Here is a 21,369-nt window from a genome sequence, read left to right on the forward strand (position 1 = left end):
CATGACATAAATAGCAATTCCAGCACAACAGGAGTTACTTGATATTTTTCATAGATGAAATATTTTTTCTGCATGAACATCCTTGTCACAAACAACTAAGTTTATATTCTGCCTCTTGAAGAGAATAACAACAAATATTTACTATAGCTGTACAGTGTATCCAGACCTGTATGACCAAATAGACTACAGCAGTATGTGTGTGGGAGAACTAAAACTAGAAGTAACCTGGGGTTTCTGGCATTCCATCGCAGTAATAACAATTATTCCTGAATTAATATTATTTCATGGTTTACTTTTGTAGAAAATACTACATTGCCTATGTTTACATATACAACTTCATTTAATCCTCATAGCTCTTCTATGCAGAAAATACTAGCAATCCCATTTTATAAATAAGAAGACTAAGGCTTATAGAGACAATAACTATTCAAGATTACTCTATAAATTATGAATATTATAAATATAAAATTATATAAATTATAAATGTAAAATTCAAATGTTTGCCCTAATATTTACAGTTACCAATCTTCAACAGTTTCTCAGAGACACATGCAGAGGAAGTAAAAAGAGAATGTACCAGTAGAAGACCTGAAGTAGACAACACAGTGAGTTATCATCTGAGATCCAGCATCACAAAATAACAATCTTTCCCTAAGAAAGGCTGCAAACAAATCGCTCTTCTTCATTCAAGCAAGTCCTTGCCTAACTCCCTCTTCTTGGCATGCTTGCTGTCACATGAGGTTCTGCCATGACTACTTTGGCTTTCCTGATGTCATCTTTTATCATCACTTCTACTGACTCGAACATCTAAACTTGGGTCACTGACAGAAGTTCAGGTTTTATGGGTAAAGTTTGAGAACAATGATAAAAATGTTGTGTCTTATATGCTAGCTCCAGCTGTCAAGTATTAGGATTAAGAACTTTCTTCAGAATTCTGAATCTATGAGTTGTTCAAAAGCATAGTAAGTTTCATGATATCCTTCTGTGTTTATTGTGGAGATGCAAAAAAAGAATGAGTTATCTTAGACATAATATAAAAAAGTTAGACCAATTCCGAGTGTACATTTATAATCAAATTCCACAACCCTAAGGTCCTCAAGCATTCTAATTAAGTAGAATTTTCTTGAAATTTGGTCTAGATATGAAGCTGGCCATCTTTACAAGAAGCAGTAAGGGAAAATGCAAGGCTGGAAAGAGTCAAGTAGGAAAGACAATAAAGTGCAATAGGAATTCAGAAAAGACACTGGGACAAGCTGGGTGGCCTGTCCCTAATAAATATCATTCGGAATTGGAGAACTGCCTAGGAGTGGGAAGTGAGGACCAAGATGAATAACTGAATAAAGAAAGAGGGGAAGAATGTTAACTTCTTCCCCACATGGGATCTTGACTAGATGGGGTGTGTTTCTTTTTAAAATGGAATAAACAACGGCTTACTGACAATCAGTTCCCCTTTCCTGGTCTTCCTAAGAAAAAACTGCTGAAGCTCAATGACAGTGAGTTAAATGCCCACCAGTAAGTCCCTTTTCTCTGGAGTTTAAAGACCATTGTTAGACCCCAGTGACAAACAAAGGAGGAGGAATGAAGACATGTCATAGAAATGCCTCAGACCAAGAGCAACTCTGTTTTGTCTTCTGTTAAGGAAAGGTTTTCTTAGACAACTGAACTAGGATTGTTGTCTTCCTTCTTTCCATTTATATGAATTTTATTATTCTCAATATTACCTAGAGAGTATGTGAAAAATAGGGAAATGTTTCTTTAAGCCAAGAGAGTTAAAAAAAAAAAAAAGGTAAAGTTAGAGACTGTAATGGAGACCCTGTGATAGCAAGATGGCTAAGGAATAGCAAGATGGCTAAGGAAGGAGAAATAGCAAAGACAGAAAGGAAATTTAGAAAAATAAACCAACTTTACAAATTTCAGACTTTTTCCTGGGAATGTTTCATTGAGAAGTAGTATCATTAATTTTTACTTCCTGTTAGGTTCCCATGTCCAACTTTGATTTGATAGTTTTTGCTTTATCTTACTTTATTTCATTTTTGTCATGTATGGATGTTACCTCTTAGAAGCCTGTTCTTTTCTACTGAGAGACAGAAAGGAAGTAGATCAGGGTGGGAGGAGAAACTTGGAGGAGTAGAGGGAGGGGGAGCTGTGATCAGGATACATTGCATGAGAAAAGAATCTATTTTCAATAAAATGGGGGGAGTAAATGTAGTATCATTAAAAAGAAAGAAATGTCAAATACAAAATGAAATTCAAATATAATTCTAAGTCCTCTGAATTAGGGTTGGGTGTTTAGCTCAGTAATAGATCAATTATCTTGCACTTGGGAGATCCTAAGTTCAATTTCTAGGACCACAAAGTAAAGAAAAAAGTCTTGACTTCTATTTCTGTGAAAAAAGCAAGGTTTCTTAACAGAAAGAATTTATTTTTGCCAGGGGAATGTAAGTGCTCTTATAAATATGTATCTCTATTATAAGAGTGAAAATGGTATATATTAAAGTAGAGAAAAATGGCATTATATATTTTCCAATTGTCATATAAATAACATTTTAGAATCATGATCCTATGCTTCTGTTTAGCCCTCATGACAACCATATAAATAACCCCCAACCATCATGTATTATAATTTGCAATTTTATTTTAAAAATAACTTGACTACATGAGTCAGGATATTCAATTTAAAATATAATCTAGACAGCTCCAAAACATCTTCCTTTACTGGCTGATGCATTCAACTCTTTGCTCTCATTTTATTGAACAAATCTCCATAATTTTTTCCCACAGATTAACAGTGACTGAAGGGTTCTCTCTAAGAGCATTCAACATATTTGCTTGAGAACTGCATGTGAGCTTAGCTTGTATATTTATCAGATTCATAAGTGGCTTAGGAGATGGGTTCATAACCATTGTTAGATTATGAAAACAAAATGTGCACAATAATCTAAAAAGAATAGTGGAAGGAATCAAATAAGATGCCATTTCCGATTGTAAACGTTAATGGAAAAAAAAAAAAAGACATTTTGACTTGGCAAATGAAGCCTTAGAATAGGAGAAATAACTTTTCAAAAGCCTGCAGAGTTTTCTTTGTTAAAAGGTCATTCCCAAGAAAACATAGTAAAAAGTACCCACACTGTAAGCTTCACATTAAGGCATCTCATTAAAAGATGGAGCCATAAAACAAAGGAGAATTTTCTTTTTTCTTTTCTTTCTTTCTTTTTTTTTTTTTTCCCCCGCCTTTGTTCAATCATATTGTCAGGTGTTCATTCACTGCACAGATTTTACCAAATACATCTGTTATTTGCCAAGCTATGTGTTGAGTGCTGCCAGTACCAAAGTGAATTAAGCAGTCTTGGGAGTCTGTGCATAGCCACAGGGACAGGCTGAAACAGTAAAATCAACCAGTTTTCACGCTCACAAACTCTGTGTTGTAAAACAAGCCATTAAAGGAACCAAATAAAGATTGCTGAGACAGACAGACCACTATACACAAATAGACAAGGAAATCTTTCAGTGTAGGTGGTGATTCGACAGAAATCTAAGGAGACAGAGGGAGCGGCAGATTGTGTAAATAATAATAGTCCAGGCCATATCTCTATGACAAAAACAAACCTCAAACAAACAAACAAACAAACAAAGATGCTTGTCTGGAAACCTAAAGAACACAAAGGTGGAGATGGAACACGATGAGTGAGCAGGAGCCTGTGAGGCTTGAAGTTTAGAGAAACAAGCAACAGTTGAGCCTTGCGGTAAGAAAAGTACAGTTAACCCAAACAGAATAAGAAGGTCTTGAAGACATTTAAACAGGTGACTCAAGCCAGTACTCTCAGTTCTTGGGAGGCTGATATGGGGGGACTGCCTCCCACTAACTTCAAGGCCAGCCTGGACTACATAGTAAGCTCAGGTACTATTTCAAAATATCAAAAGAAACAATAGCAACAAAACTCATTTTGTCGACACTGCGGGGAACAGATTAGAGAAAGATTGACAAAGAACAGGTAGGCGACTGTTGTAACCACCTACAGCGAAGATCAGGGCAGCCTAGGCCAGCTAGTGACAATGGAGGCAAAGGCAAGCAGATCATAGCTAGAATGCTGGGAGAAACTGTGGTCTCAGCCCTGGAAGGGTTCCGACAGAGCCAGGGCAACTGCAACTGTAACTGCAGACAGGAGTGATTCCAATCTTTGGGAACTCTTTCTGACTCCATGACTCTGTGAAGGACAGAAGAAATTCTAGAAAAAACACAGGCATGCGGACCAAGTCCCTTGTGAATTCAAAGCCTGTTTCCCATTGGTTCGCATGCACAGGCCGGATTTTTCTGAAGTTTTTAGCAATGAAAGACACTAGGTTGGACCAAATTCCTCCACTGAGTTAATTACTGACTGGCCATGGGGGGATTGAAATAAAACAGGAGCATGTGGAAGGCATCAAGCTTACAATGTGAACATGAGCAGCACTAATGCGAGCAGTCCACTGCCAGGCACCAACCCCATAATGCTACAAATTAGCCCGAGTCTCAGGAATCCTGGTTCTGCAGCTGCTGCACAGATGTATGCCGAGCACAGGGATGGGAGCAGGAAAGGAGAGCGAAGCAGAAAGAAGATCTGGATCAAACCAGGCATCTCGGCATTTAAGGAAGAGGCTACCATCCCGGTCCCCACGGAATAACCAGGACGGTCTTTTCAGAACACAGATGTGGCCACATCCTTATTCTCACCCCAGGCCCTGAACTCTAAAGTGGTTTAGCATTACTTCCAGAAAGAAGAACAAATACTCTAGGGAAGAGACCGCATGTAAAGTTTGATTATGTCCTGGCTTGCTCTGGATAGTGGAAGTTTATGTGTATTTTGGTAGTTGCGGATAGTTCCTTGTTTTGTTCAACAAGTGTTCCAGTGTGGATAATAAATTACAAAGCCCCGTATGTCCACATGTTCTTTCTGATCATTCCATCCTCATCTCCTACCATGAAGTCCCATTTGGGCTTTTTTTGGTTCCACTAGGTTTCCACCATCCTCTGTGTATCAGAGAGGGTCACCATGTTCCCATTTCATCACAATCCACCTCCTTTGGGTCCTTCTGGAAGGGCCTCTCTCTTCTGCTGTCCCTTAACTTCGAGGCTGTTCCTCACCTCCTCCGTGCTTATTGGGGTAAGTTCTTTTCTGCTTTGTTCTGGTTTTTCAGTCTTTACATTCATGTGGATGAGTCTTTCATTCATGATGAACTACTTTTCACATTTGAATGAGGACAGTAACAATCTCTTCTTTGACATTTAAGGTTCAGTTGCCAGGTTTTAATTGAGTGAATTAATTCATGGTAAATGAATAAATAACTAATTACTAACTACTCCTGCCAAACATGTACACACAGAAGGCTTGTATTAATACTAATATAGTAAATGAAAATGTATTAATGTAGTAAAGGATATGGTAGCCTCAGTGAGATCTTTACTGCATATTTATTTATAATATATTCTGAAGTGAATATAGATTTTCATGCTTATAATATCAATTTATAATATCAACTAAATTGTACTTGTGTTATTATTTTCTTCTCTGGGGATTATATTTTCAGCATGTTTCTAAAACATCTATTTGGTTCTTTCAGGAAACTCCCAGAATATTCTATTGAATTAGATCTCCTTACCAAATACAAAATTTTCAACTCTTAGACTGATATTTTGACTTCCAGAAAAACCAACATTTGACACCAAATCTGATGAACACATTTGGATACAACTTAGAAAAGAATGTTCCAGTCAAGAATCAGATAGAAATGTTCTATGCAGACCAGACCTTCAGTGTCTCCTAAACTGCCAGTAATGGCATATCAAATACCTCTGGGACCCAGTGGGAGAAAAAAATGGAAGGAAGAGGCAAGCTTCAAGGTGGCCACCTTTAACTACAAAAGTTGTGGTTATATGAAAATATGCATTAAAAAACCAACCTCTAGAAACAAACTCCTCAGAGTGGCAATCCCACCTCTAGAGTGTGAGGCACTTTAGCTTATAAAGTGCTTTCTCAAACTGATCAGTGAAAGATTTTTCCAAAATGGGAGCATTTATTCTAAGAGGCTGCAATTTTTCATTTTGACAGCAAGGCTAAAGTGGTTAAAGAGGTTGAAAAGTTGAATCTGAGCTCATACACGGCCATGAGTTACAAAGGTTTTTAGAGAAAATGCCTCCCCAAACTAAGCTTGGTGGAAAAATAAACACCATTTCCCAGGGGCAATATCACAGTATGCTCCATTCACATATTCCCATCTCCCAGAGACCACAAGGTATACTCCCTTACCCTAGATCACTCAGGGCCTGTCGCAGGATTGACAAATCCTGACTCTGATATTTCTTTAGAACCACCACAATGAAGATGCTGTGGCTTCCAGGTGGGAAAGAAAGACAAAAAGTACTTCTGAGTTTTAACTTATTGTACAAGGGCCAAACACAGAAGAAACAAGAGCCCAGAACTTATGTAATCTGCTTTAGAGCAGTTGGAAGACATCAGGGTGGATAGAGAACATGTAAGCTGGAGATTCTGATAAAACTGTGTTTCCAGGGCTCACCATTTTCCCAGTCTTAGCCATCTGTGTCAAGTTTAATTTCAGTTTCAGAATGCCCATGTAATAATTTCATGTAAAAACGGTTTAGCTCTTTATTGTAGCTATAAAGTGGGTTTCTGTTTCTGAGCTAGAGTGCAAGGCATTCCACCACTTTAAGCCCTTCCTTCTTTGTTCTAATTATGAACCAAGAGACACAAAGACAATAACTCCACTAAAATTCATAGAAAGGCATACTTGTGTTCACGGGTATAAAAAGCATAGCCTGGTCCTGGCTGGAGGCAGCATGGTGAAAACAACAATGAGGAAGGAGAAGTCAGATATTAGATGAAGATGCTGGGGCATGAATTCTGAATGGCAGCACTCAAAAGTGTTAAATAAATGCCAGTTTCCTTAGTCATTCGGAAGTTCTTATTGATGCCAATTTCCTTAGGCATTCAGGAGATTATTTCTTATTGGGATGAATAGCCTGTAAATATTTCTTTGTAAGGAGGGTAGTTGTAAATTGATGATGAGAATTTATAACAGTTTAACCATTATGGAAAACAGTATAAGGGATCCTCAAAAGCTAGAAATATAGCTGTCTAGTAATGCACCAGTCCAAATATTGGCTACCTAGCAAAGGAGTCATTGGATTCATGTGTTAAAAAGCTATCTACAGTGTGTGTTTAGTGCAGCTCCATTCACAATAGCCAAGCTATAGATTCAATCAACGCATTCATCAAGACATGAATAGATAAATGCATAGACACATAGTGGATCTTTATTTAGGAAAGAAAAGACTGGAATTCTGTCATTTGCAGCAACATGCACAGAACTGGAAGACATTATACTTTATAGAATAAGCCAGACACAGAAAGACAAATACCCCATATTCTCACTTCTACTATGACTGAAGTTAATTTTAGAGATGTAGACAATAGAAAAGTAGTTACCAGAGCCTCGAAAATATAAAAGAAGTGAGAGATGAAGGGTTGCCTAATGGCTATGGGATGCATTTGGATAGTAGAGTGGGATAACTAGTTGACAATTAATTGGAACTTTCAAAATAGGTAGTAAGAGAGCATTTCTCACAAATGATGGATGTTCCAATAACAATGTTAATATGTTACATTATACCCCCCAAATACAAACAATTGCTGCATATCAGTTAAAAACACAAAGATGGGGCGGCACATGGTGGCACATGCCTTTAATCCCAACACTCAAGAGTTGAAGGCAGGAAGATCTCTATGAGTTCAAAGCCAGCCTGGTCAAATAGTAAGTTCCAGACCAACCAGGGCTACACAGTGAGCCATTATCTCAAAGAAACTGTGTGTGTGTGTGTGTGTGTGTGTGTGTGTGTGTGTGTGTGTGTGTGTGCACGTGCATATAAAAAATCCAAGGTGACAAAAATGCTCTCAAATATACAGTTTCAGGGTCATTGATTGAGTGAGCATCTTTTTCTGGCCCAGGGCCTTAGCAACAAAAAAAAATCAGGGATATTTATCTAGCTTATTAAATTCATTTTTATTCATTCCCTAAGAGAAGTCAACTTGCCTACATGGAATGTGTCAAAGCCAGTATGAGCATAAGTTATTGTTAAAACTGAGCCCTTTTTAAAAGTAAAATTTGTAGCATTATCAGTTTGTCTGAGAGGGGGGAAAAAGTTAACCTTGAACCATCCCAAGCACTCCAGGCTTTGCTCCCTTTCTGTTAAAAAAAAAAAAAAAAATGCCTCTTCAGTGGAGACCTTCCAACTCACTCTGAATTTCCCAGAAAAGGAAAACAAGTCAAATGATGCTCTTTCCTCAGCCAACTGAAACCAACACGTCCTCAGGCTGGCGTCTGACAACATGCATCAGGTCCTGAAACCACAAACCACATCACCTACCATTACTTGAAAAACAAGAAGAGACCTGATATTTAGCAGGACAGGCAGACAGTTGCCCCCATGACTAAGTACATTAGGGAAAGCCACTACCTCCCATCCAGGCTTCCCATGCATTTTCCAAGAGGGTGCAAAGTCTGTTGTAAGTATGCTGACAGGAAACATCTGTGGATAACTGAGTTTAATCTTCTATAACATTCTTCCTTTTTTATATTTTTACTATTTTTTACTATTTATGATTTTTAATTATGTGGTGTGGGTGAGTCTATGTTTGGGTATGTGCAAATGAGCCTGAGGCCTGAAGAGGCCAGAAGTATCAGATCTCCATGGAGCTGCAGTTATGAACTGTTGTGAACCACCCAAAATGGGTGCTGGGACCAGTACATGGTCTTGAGAAGAGGCATCCCTATACCAGATTTTCCAAAGAGTTATTTGAGTGAAGAAGAACAATGTAGCAGTAACATTTTTTTTTCCCCTTTTGTGGTTGTAGGAACTTTGGAAGTCCTGCCAAAATGTAGACTCTGTCTCAAGGTGTTCTAACAATCTCTTGAGATGCTGATTTGCAGCTGGTGGGATTATATAAGGACACCACCAAGCCCTAACCACTGAAAATAAATCAGGAGCATCCCCAAAGCAAGTGAGCAGCAGGATACAGGATTGACCTGGTAGGTGTGTACCTTCAGTCTCACCTAGACAAATGACATGACACAGGGGACCAAGATAGGAAGAGAGAAAAATCTCAGCAGTAGTTAAGGCACACAGAAGACCAAACAAATTCTAGATTGTTCCAGGAAAAGATGCCAGTACTTTAGCAGTTTTTAAGACTACTCAGAATTCAGGCATGGTATCACAAAAAGAGATGGTAGATGCCCACCATGGCTCAAGTTTAGTTTTTGCACATACAAGTCAGTGGCTCAGAAAAAGTTGAATTAGTGAGAAGGGACCAAAAGGAGCTAATACAACTGAGGAGAAACAAACATCATTCTATGACACTGCTGAACAAATTAGCACCCTACCCCAACCCCAACCCCAACTAGAGCTTCAAAACTGTGTTGTCATCACTCAGCTCCTGGGGATTGACTGAGATTTTTCTGGGTTGTTCTCAGTTGCAACCATGACAGTACTAGCAGTCATGTGTCAGTCTCATGGCCCAATGGTCTGGTTGCTTCAAATACTGAAAGCTGACCATGAATATCATTCAGCAGAACCTCAACTGTCCCTGTTACTCTAGTTGCTTACCCAAAATTTCTTCAGTCAGACAAAGTGACCAAAATAACAAACCAAAAAACAAAGCAATAAAAAACAAGTATTCCAAAAGATCCAAGTGGAGGGGGGGGGGATAGGTGACCTCTGTGTTTCCTGTACTAAATAAACATCTTGTTGAATTCAGCTTCTACTGCTGATGAAACCATCTCTCAGAAAAACCAGGCTTGACACAACATGCCCATAATCCCAGCTCTCACAAGTGGAATCAGCAGAGTCAGAAGTTTGAGTTTATCCTCCCCCACACAAGTTCATGATCAGCCTGGGATACATGAGACTTTGTCTCAGACAAATCAATTATCTTTTATTTTAAAAAGTATAGTTCTTACATTGTACTGTGTACCTTCATGGGGAAGCACACAATACCTGTCTCTCCCTTGAGAATCTTAGCAGCTATTTATGATCAAGTATCTAGATAAAATCATTCAGTGATACTTCAAATTTTCCAAGATCCCTTTGTCAACAGTAAAAGATGTCTTCAGGGGGAGTAAATGGGGTCAGTCAGTAGTGACTCCAGACCCATGAGGATGACAGTAGAGACCACATTGTAAAGATAGGAATACTTATTTGCTACCTAACCTTATTTTGGAAATTTTAATCCACTGTAAAATTAAGTACACTTAAAAGGAAAAGGAATTGATTCTCTTTTACTGATACTGTTTAATTAGTTCAGAAAGATTTCCATTATTAAGAAAAGAATAGTGAAGCAAGGTGGTGGTGGTGGTGGTGGTGGCGGCGCTCGCCATTAATCCCAATACTCCAGAGGCAGAAGAAGGTATATCTCTGTGAGTTCAAGGCCCATCTGGTCTACAAAGCAAATGCCAAGACAGCCTAGACTGTTACACTGAAAAACTCTGTCTTGAAAAACAAAACAAAACAAAAATAGTACAGTGAAAACAAACTAGTCTTTTAAGAGTAACAGAAAATACATTTATAACAAAACCAGACTACAAAAGTTAAAAAAAAAAAAATTGTTTAAATGCTTGTGTTTTCTTTCTTCTCTTCCTTTTTTATACCCTCTCTTTCTCATTCTTCTTGGACTTGGAAATAATTTGAGCTTTAATTACAATAACAATGATAATGATGATGATGATGATGATGATGATAGGCAGCAGCAAGCTAAATGTAACAAAATTGCAATCACAGTGATAAAAAAAAAATGTGTTTATGCAAAAACTTTCTGACCTGCAGACTATGTATCCCAGTGTGTAGCAATGGTCAGCCCTTTACAAGGATGTTGGGCTGCATTTCACAATAACTCAGGCCCTAACTGTAGCAAAGCTACTAACTGTGACTTTTTAGATAGAACATAGAGATGGGCGGGGTCTGGGGCACCCCTTCTGTATTCCCATGACTTGGGTTTACAGACTGAAGCAGAGGGCTGCTTCTCATGTTTGAATGGGGAGACCCAGCACTGTGGGCTTTGCTAGACTGCAGTATTGTCTGTAGCTCAAAAGGAAGCTAAGGTCCTAGGCTTTTGACACACTCCAAGCTGATCTATAACCTATACTGTCAAACTGTGGACCAATGTAGAGAGGAAAGTTCTAGACTCCACTAGAGTGTCTGTCTCTGCCTTTAAAAATAAGTCAATCCTTTGTACATTTTTCCTAATGGTATTCTCCTTACTGCACTGTGAATACATGTAACATTATGACTGTCTCCATAAATCCTATTAAGTTGACAATGTTTCCCAGCAACCTTATAAGGAATGATATCACTCCTTGACCACATAAGGTATTTATGGAAATTCACTGCAAGTACTGCCACATGTGATGATATGGGGAGAGGGAGAGGGAGCAGGAGAGGGAGAAAAAGGCACTGTCTATGCAATGAGAAATATTTGGAGACCCACCAAGAAGTGATACTCTTGAATGTCTAGGAGGAGGCAAGCTTTTACCACAAGGCTGAATCCTGGGTGGCCCTTTGGGTTTCTAGTCTGCATAAGCAGCAAAAGAAAAAAGTAACTTTATGATAATTAGCTTGCACAACATCCTTTCAAGGGAGGCATTATTAGACCCATGTAATAGGTTGAGAAATTAGAGACATGGGGAAATTATTTTGCTCACATAAGGCCACCCAAAGTGTCAGGGATAAAAATAAGGTTAAGAACAAAAGAGAAACATGGAGATATCTGCCCTTGACACAAACCAGGAGACATATTTTATATTGAATGTTCATGCATTAGTGCAAGGCCCATATTCAACTCAACAGGGTAGGAAAGTACAAAAGATCTCTAGGTAGAGCAGCTTGCTAACTAGTATAATTTGTTTGAACATTCATTTAACACAAGCACTTTCCACATTTGTTATCCCTTGGATGTCTTTTAATAGTATGTCTAGACATGGAAACCTCTCTCTGCCTTTCATCTGTGAAAAACTGGGGTAGTGGTGAGACTTCTAAAGAATTCAGTGAGGTAGACAGATGGAGAGAAATGTAGCAGACGCCAACAACCAATGAGTATTTCATGTGCTAGCCACTATTCTCTACACAGACAGTTCAACACGTGGTCTCAGTCATGACACAAATTTACCCCTGGCTGGAGGCTCAGGCTGTACTTTCCTGTTCTCTGTGATACTGAATTGTACTGATCTCAAGACCAAGTTTTACAAGAGCTTCCCTGTCTGAATCCCAAAGGTAAGTCTCATTCCTCTGTGTGGCCTTCTAACTTTTCCATAATAAATGTTCAGAATGCCCAGGTTCTTAGACTATACTTTAATGATCAGAATTTTCCTTATATTTAACAAGAAGGCAGAATCTTAATGTATCTTAATGTATCCATTTTATGGATGGAGAAGTTAACTCTGAAGTAATTCATTCAAGGTCATACTGATTAATAATAACAGTTATTATTACTACCAACATTTTATAAATCTAATATGAAGCCAAACACATGAAATTGCTGGCATTTTAACATATATATATATATATATATATATATATATATATATATATAGAGAGAGAGAGAGAGAGAGAGAGAGAGAGAGTATTTTTAGACAGACATGATATAGTAAGAACCTGCAATCCTAGCAAGGAAGAGACTGTCTCAAAAAACTAAAGGAACAAACACACTTTTATATTTTACAAACTAAATGTTAAATGCATTGTCATTTAATCTTCAACAAATTTACATTTTTTTAAGAAGGAGAGTGAAGGCTATTCATACCTGCCAAAGTCAGACTGAGTAGCTGAAAGTCAAACCCAGGTTTATGACTCTAAAATTCATACCAGTAGAGACTCTACCTTGCATGGTTTCTGTAGCAAGCTACCAGAAAGTGGCCCTATTCTCTGGCTCTCTCATGCATCACTCTCAGTACAAAATTCATTCATGCTATGCACCTTCTTATGATAGCTGTGCGAGGGAGGAAAATTTATACCTATAGGAAAGATAAGAAAACAAAGGACTCATATAGTAGTTTCTTTTCTTGTTGCTATAACAAAGTACTCCCCCCCTTAAGATAACAGGAGAGAAGCTTTCTTCAATGAGGGAGGGATACAGTCTATTATGGTTGAGAAGTCGTTTCAGCAAGCACATGAGATCTCACACTGGTCTGTAGTCAGGAAGGAGCCAGCAAACATCAATTGGGATAGAGCTATAAAAATCTCAAGGCCCCAGTGACACAGTTCCTCCAATGAGGCTCCAACTACTAAATCTATCACAACTATCTAAACCATCAGCACCAACCAGGTACCAAGTGTTCAAAAATGAGCCTATAGGGGACAGATCATATTCAAACCAAATCACCCAGAAAGATCACAACTTAGTGAAAGCCACATGTGTAGCAAGTCTTGAAGTTGCTATTTAAAACCAAGTTATTAAACTTTACTTTGTGCCCTTAACAAATACATCAGTGGGTCCCAGATCTCATGGGGCTCTCGTAGAACTTCCAATGTCAGAGTGACTTCACAGCACAAATTAGGCATGACTTCTTGAAGAACAGCAACTTTTGGGAGTTGCTGCCAAGCCTCAGCTGACTATACATTCATGGAAGCTTGGAACCATGGGACTGTTATCCCTCTTCCCATTTCAGTCTATTGTCTCTACCCACCACGTTACATTAACAGACATGTAACCCCTAGCCCTTGGGTCTCTTCTCTCAGTTTATCCCCAGTGTAGTGAGTGTAGTCTTGTTCTATACAGAGTAAAAACTTACTTCCTAGACACATGCAGCAGCCAAAATAAGCCACATCCATGAACAACCAGTAACAAAAGCTTCTAATTAAGAACAACCTTAGGATGAGAAAGAAAATATTTCATCATCCTTGGTAAGTTTGCTCACAAATGGTACATTAACTGAGAGCTGAGTTTGTCTGGGAAGCCAGGAACAGGGTCTAATCAGTCTTCTACCTTATCCATTACTCACATTCATATGGGGTCAAGGTTACGCCACTAAATGTAAACTGAGATGCTAGCATCGCCTGCATGTCCATTCATCAGCAGCTCAGAAACTTCATCTTTATGAACATCACTGATTTTCTTAAGGTAGGTGTGTGTGTGTGTGTGTGTGTGTGTGTGTGTGTGTGTGTGTGTGTGTGTGTGTGTTTTATTCCTATAAACCAAACCCAACAAAAAATAACAGAAACCAAATGCCCGGGAAAGGAAGCCAAAGCAAACACATGTGAGCCCTGAAATAACAGGAGATACTGTGGTCACATCTGACCTTCTGAACTCCTCTCTGAATTGGAGAGAAATCAGCTCTTTTGCTGCTGCCTAGGAGTGTGCAGTAATAGCTTAGCTGTAATGTGGAAGACTGTAAACTGAGAGCAATCATCTCTTAAAACTGTAGGGACCCAATCAAAGCACTAGAAATATTATCATTCTGAGCGATGGTGGCTTTTTTTTAATGACTTCCCTCCATCTCTGTGATCAGTGTATACTCAGAATTGGTTGATCTGTATGTATCAGATGATGAAGACCTAAGACCTTCATAGCTTTATAATCTGATCACACCAATATGTGAGTGTGGTCTAGCATAGAGTTTAGCAGTCTGCAAGATATATACACAGAAAAGTCCAGGTGGAAGTGTAAAATGATGACCCAGGCTCAAGGAGATAATAGAGAAAGCCCCTGGTTTTCATAACCAAATCAGCACTAAGGCAACATCAGACCCACTGATTACATTTCATGAGATGTTAGTAACTGCAGTTTTGAGAAATCAAAACAATTCACTGGAGTTTGCTTCATGTTAACATCACCAAGGAAAGATCACAAGTTACAAAGATCATGCAAATAAAGACTTGTTCTTGTGGAAGACATGTTCACTGAAGTTAATTGTGAAGTTTCCAGGGATCAAACGCCTTCTTCTGTCTCTACAGGTATCTGCACTCATATGTACATACCCACACACATCTACACAATTAAAAGTAATAAAATAAGTCTTTCAAAATATGAAATACTTACTTTTGTGTTGTCATAAAATAATACCCTCTTCCTTTAGTTGATGTATACCCAGAAAACTTTCCTTTTCTCTGAAAGAGAAAAAAAATTACAAATAGTTTTATTATATTTATAATTTAGTATCCATAAAGAGTATATATACCTTTTACATAACAATAATATATATGTAGCCATGCTTTCTGTGTGTTCAGGAATGATAAAGCTAACCCATTTTTCATAATCTTATTTTATCTTCATAGCGATTGCTATTCATGTGCAAAGAGTCTGTTTTTCTTTTTTTTTAATATTTTTTAAATTAAATTAAGTGTACATGAGGATAGTGTGAATGCATGTGAGTACTCACAGAAGCTAGAAGAAGGCATTGGATCTTCTGTAGCCAGAGATACAGGGACTGTCTAGCCACACATTCTATGGTGAACTGTAAGTTCAGGGAGAGACCCTGTCTCAAAACGTAAGGTGAAGAGCGAGTGAGATGACTCTGAAGGTAAAGGCACTTGCCACCAACTTGAACTCAGTCCCTGGGTCCTACATGCTGGAAGGAGAGATATGACCCAAAAATTGTCTTCTGATCTCCATGAACACACCATGACATACATGAATTCTCTCTCTCTTCTCTCTATCCAAAGGCCTTTGTCATTCTAGGGCAAATATCCCTTCCTCCTCCCCCTGTTCCTTTTCATTTCTCCCTAGTCTTCTGATCCAATGTCTCCTTAGTCACGTGACCTCTCTTCTTGACACAGGGATATTATGTAAAAACAGTTTCTGGAGGCAAACTCTTTACTCTGCCTCAGGATCCACTGTGTTAACACCTCTTACAGTCTTCATGGGTGCCTTCAGGCTAGACTTGTCATATGCACTATGAGCTCTGCAATTACTGAACTCAAGAGTCTTGTCATCTATGAGCTTTTGGTGGTAGAAATGGTTTCATTATTCACAATATCTCAAGCACATTACACAGATCCTGGCTCTTAGGGACACATGGTAAGCACTTGCATAAATCAATTGGACACTTACATGAATGAACAATAGTTACCTTGGTGGAGAACAGGGCTAGGTTAAATATATAACAAAGAACAAAAATATATTTTTACTTATCTTTTGGATTTTTTCATTTGTTTTCTTTCTTTTTATCGGGCATTATAGATTTGGGTCATATGTTGCTGTTGTTGTTGTTTGGCAATTTCTTACTTAGTAGGCTGGCACAGCTTAGAATTCACTCTGTGGCCCAGGTTGGCCCGGAACTCATGGTAATCCCCTGCTTCAGTCTCAGAGTGATGATAATACAAGCATGAGCTATCATGACAGACTTTATTAACCTTGAAAAGTACTAACTTAATCTGTCTGGGACCTAAAAATACCTGCCAGTCTCTGTAGGGGTTGTGTTTTTGTTGCTGTTGTTGTTGTTGTTTTTAGATTAATGTGTACATCTATTTCACAATTGCTGAAGAATCATGGGTATGCATACATTCTCTGCTCAACACTGTCTTGGCCTGGGGTGATCTGTTACCTCATCTGTCCAGTCTTACTACTTGTCTTCCTCCAGTCATAAGGACAGTTTCCTTTTGCCCCAGGTCCAAGCATTGTTCGCCATTGCTGGGACAGCATATTGACCAGATGTCCCTTCTTCTGTGGGTGGCTACTCTGGGAAACTAAAATCTTGCAAATTGATGTGTTTATCATGATTGCAGTTTTCTGGTGTCTTTTATTCTTTTTTATTTTTCCTCTGAAAGTGAATATTTTTTCTTTTATTCATGAGGATGTTCCTTTTTTTTTTTTTTTTAAGTGAAAAATCTAGGCATAGTACTGATCCACCTGCCAATGACTAACACTGTAGGGAAACTTCATTTTTAATTCAGTAAAGGTGACAGACCAGCTTGCATTCTCAGAAACAACCTTGAATTGTGGAAGATCCTGGCTCCCATTAAACCATGCCATGCTTCATGCATCAAAATGTTGCTGGATCTGTTCCCTCCAGAAAGAAAGAAACAGCACAGTATTCAGGAGCACAGTTCTTTTTAATTAGCCCAGATGGGATTTGTTAGTACCCCTCCTCCAGTTCCATAATAAATCCTTATAATTAAATAACAGATACTTGTTATTCTTCTGTATGTAGAAGCCAGTGAAAGCTGTTCTCAGCACAGAAAAGTGGAAGAGAGCAGAGAGGAAAGGATGAGCAGGGATCTTGGACTTTCTTACTTAGATCAGTTGAGATGGGCATATCTGGACACACACACACACACACACACACACACACACACATATATATATATGTATATATATATATATATATATATATATATATATATATTCAGAGTGGACACACCATAGCTTGTCTGAGGAGATTGCCTGATCTTGGGCTTCTTTCCTGATGATCAGTTAGAAAAAAAAAAAAAAAAAAAAAAAAAAAGGCTGCAGAGGCTTCGGTTAGAATCTGTTAACCCCTAGACATATTACCTTGAGTGTGGTAAAAAGATGCAGTAACTAATTACAAGTAATTAGTTATTAGTGTTTATAGAGAACAGTACTAGTCTGTGTAATGAGAGAGAGGTGGGTGTGATAAGGAGTTGTACTATGGGACCCACAGATCAAAAGCGTTTCTAGTCTATGACCTCACGATGACACCCACTCCTCCAAACTATAAACCATTACCTAAAGGCCATCTGGAGATAAGTGCTTGGCAGAATTTAAAAATATTGATGCTGAGGCTGGCCGATAAGCTTCATGGATCTTGCACCTTATGAAGAATTCATTAAAGAAAGCAAACCCTATTAGCAGCCAAGGTCACACTGGATAAATTCAGCTGCCAAGAGGATCAGACAGAAGAAACAGATAAGTATTGATGATGGCAATGGACCAGGAAAAGCAATATGTGGTTCAAGGCAGATTGCCACTACAGAGGAGGATTGCAAGCTCAAAGCCTGCCTGGGTTACAGAATTTCAGTACCAGCCTAGGCAGCTTAGGGAAGTAGTTTCAAAAACTAAAAACTTAAAACCAGAAATAAATATAAATTAAAAAGTCTGAAACATGGCTCAGTGGAATACTCACATAGCACACACGCAAGTACCCCAGATTCGATCTTTCAATTGATGCTATGAAGAAAGAGAGAGAGGGTGAAGAGTATATAGGGACAGTCTGGTTAGAAGGGACTGACTTCACCTTGTTTAAGCAATGGCTGGTCATGCAATTTGAACCTGGCCCCAGATTTATTCCTCAAGTCCAGAGTTTAATGGTACCCTCCTGCATGAGGATTACTAGAAACAGAGAATGCCATCACCAAGGCCTAGGCATCATTTTCCTAATGGTGTGCATTAAGTGTCTGAAATCTGTTCAAGAAAGAATTGCCTCTAGAGAATAAGACTGACCTAGTGAGCAAAGCCCTGACATCCCTGACTAGAAAAAGACAACCTGCTCAGTCTGTTAGTGTTCCTTGTCTGCATATGATTTCAGGGCTGACCACTTGGTAAATCAAGACTATGTCTCCCATTCTCAGAACTTCTTAGATGCATATAATTCTTTGTCTATGAATGAGATATCTGAGATTTTCCCTTTTCCATGTTAGTGTATCTGTTGGTGCTATGTAAGTCTTGTTTCAAAACTCAAATACAAAATTCCTCTCAAGTACATTTCAAGGAGAAACAGCTTGTAGGAATGCAAATAGGAAAGAGGAAATGGGATTTGATGAGTTTAAAGTTAATTTCTAATCTTCAAGCCTGTAAAACAGAAGTCATGACCTCCAAAACTACATGGCTTAACTAAGAAAACAGAAATTGTGTAAATAATTAGTAAATCTAAAGTCACATAAGAACAAAGTCGGTGATCTAAAAAATGTAGCAATTCTAAAATGCAAGATAGACTACTCAAGAAAAACATGAAATTCCTCCATACCTGGAAAAAAAGACATCTTTCCCATAAGCAATAGTGGGACTGGGTTCCCAGTGATAAGAGAAAAAAAATACAGGATTTAGAGTCAAAACAGGGGCAGGTCAGTGACAGGGTCATTGCCTAGAAAAAGAAAAACAAGGAAGGAGGGAGGGAGAGTAAAAGAGGGAGGGAGGAAGGGAGGGGGAGGGAAGGGAGGAAGAAAACTTTGGCACACAGAATCTCATCCAATTTCCAGCATGTTCCTGCTTGCAAGCTGTGCCTGAGCATGTTCACCAACAATAATATCCTCAAACAGTTGCTTCACAATTCACAAACAGTTGCTTTCATTGGGGGAAAAAGTCTGGTTAACTCTGTTTGCTATATGTATGTGCTTTATAGGTCGGCTTACATCATTTTCATTCCTAATAAACTAGACTTTAAAGACATGGCTGTCCAATCATTAATTCAGAAGTTTGAATCTGTGACCTCGTGATGTTCCATGGACCCTTAGATCGTAGCATATCTGTTCTCAATTTCTAAGTCTCAATTGATCAGATTAGAAAAGGTATCCATTATCCCACTAAAATTATGCATCAACCTGAAACAGAAAATAAAGATTAAACCACTTGATACCTACTAGGCATGATCCAAAGACCAACTACCTGAGTATCTGGAAGAACCTTAGCAACACAGGATCTCAGCTCCATCTCCAACCTCACTCCCAGACCTACAGAATCAGGGCCTGCCTTTTAGGAAAGATCCTAGGGATTATCATGTATATGAAAATATGTTAAGTTCCACTATTAGCAACAATACCCTACTGCTTCTCTTCAGACTTTCACTGATCAATAACTTTACAGATATGTGGGGGGAAACATGAGTAAATGTGACAGCTCAGTGTTTCTGCAACACATTCATTCCATGATGTGGGGCCTCAGCCTGGTCACTGGTGTTCCAGTCTACACAAAGAAAGTTCACTAGACCGTGTGTGTGTGTGTGTGTGTGTGTGTGTGTGTGTGTGTGTATGTGTGTGTGTGTAAAAGTGGAGTAGATGTGTATCTGTCTGAATCAAAGAGAAAAAACTGAAACCTCAAAGGGGTGAGTATCACCCTCCCAGCCCCTCCCCCAAAGTTAGTGAGATTCTGATTGCCTAGTAAGTCTGGTGTCTTCTACTGTATTATACCTCCTCCATCAGACTAGCCTGGTACTCTGTGATGTAACAGTAACCCCCTTTTAAGTTATTTTCCATCAGACTATCCTGGTACCTTGCAGTATAATAATAATCCCCTTTTAAGTTACTAAGAGTCTTCTCACTTTAGGTATAACATACCACTTAAGAGTTTCATAGGGGCACCACCAGGAAAGGCAAAGCTGAAGTTTGACAACATACTTTCTCTTCTTGCTGGGTGCAGAATTCCTACAACATTGCTATGTAGGAATTAACTGAATTAACTGATAGAATTAACTGAATAATTTTGCTAAAGAGAGTAACTTTTTTTATACACTACTTTCTGAAAAGTTCTATTTTCTACTTTCATGCTTCCCCTATTTTAAAACTGATTCTTGGGGCTGATGCAATGGCTCAGTGGGTAAAGGAGCTTGCTGCCAAGTCTGGCCACCTGAATTTTATCCCTTGACCCTATATGCTAGGAGAAGAGAACCAACTCCAACAAATTGTCCTGTAACCTGCACATGCATTCTGTTGTGCATGGGCACATACACTAAATAAAAATGTAGTAAAAATATTTAAATTTACTTTCCACAAACCAAATTCAGATTCACCATTAAAAGTTAGAAGAAAGAATCCAAATGGCAAAGTTTTTTCTATTTAAAAAAAAGTATTGATGTGCACCTGGAGATAGCTTCCTGGTTGAGAATGTGTACTGCTCTTGCAGAGGACCTGAGTTCAATTCTCAGAGCCCACAATGGGAAGTTCATGACTGTCTGTAACTCCAGCTCTTTGGGGAATCTATTGCCTCTGGCCTCAGTAGGCACTGCTCAACATACACAAATGCACACACACACACACAGACTCTCACACACACACATAGGCACACACATACACACATAGACAGTCACATATACATTCACTCTCACACTCACACACACTCACTCCCTCTCACACACATATATACAAATACTGAAGCACACACACTCACTGTCACACACTCACTCACACACATGTACACACACAGAGGCACATACACTCTTTCACACACAGGCACACACACACACACACTTACTCTCTCATACACACTCTCACACACATATATACATAATCACATGTGCGCACACACACATACACACACCCTCACTCACACACAGACACTCACACACAAACACACAGAAGCATACACACACTCACTCCACACCACATTCACTCTCACATCCACACAGACTCTCACACACACATACACACAACTGCACACACAC

This window comes from Phodopus roborovskii, unplaced genomic scaffold (genome assembly GCF_943737965.1).
Source record: "Phodopus roborovskii unplaced genomic scaffold, PHOROB, whole genome shotgun sequence".
NCBI lineage: Eukaryota > Metazoa > Chordata > Mammalia > Rodentia > Cricetidae > Phodopus > Phodopus roborovskii.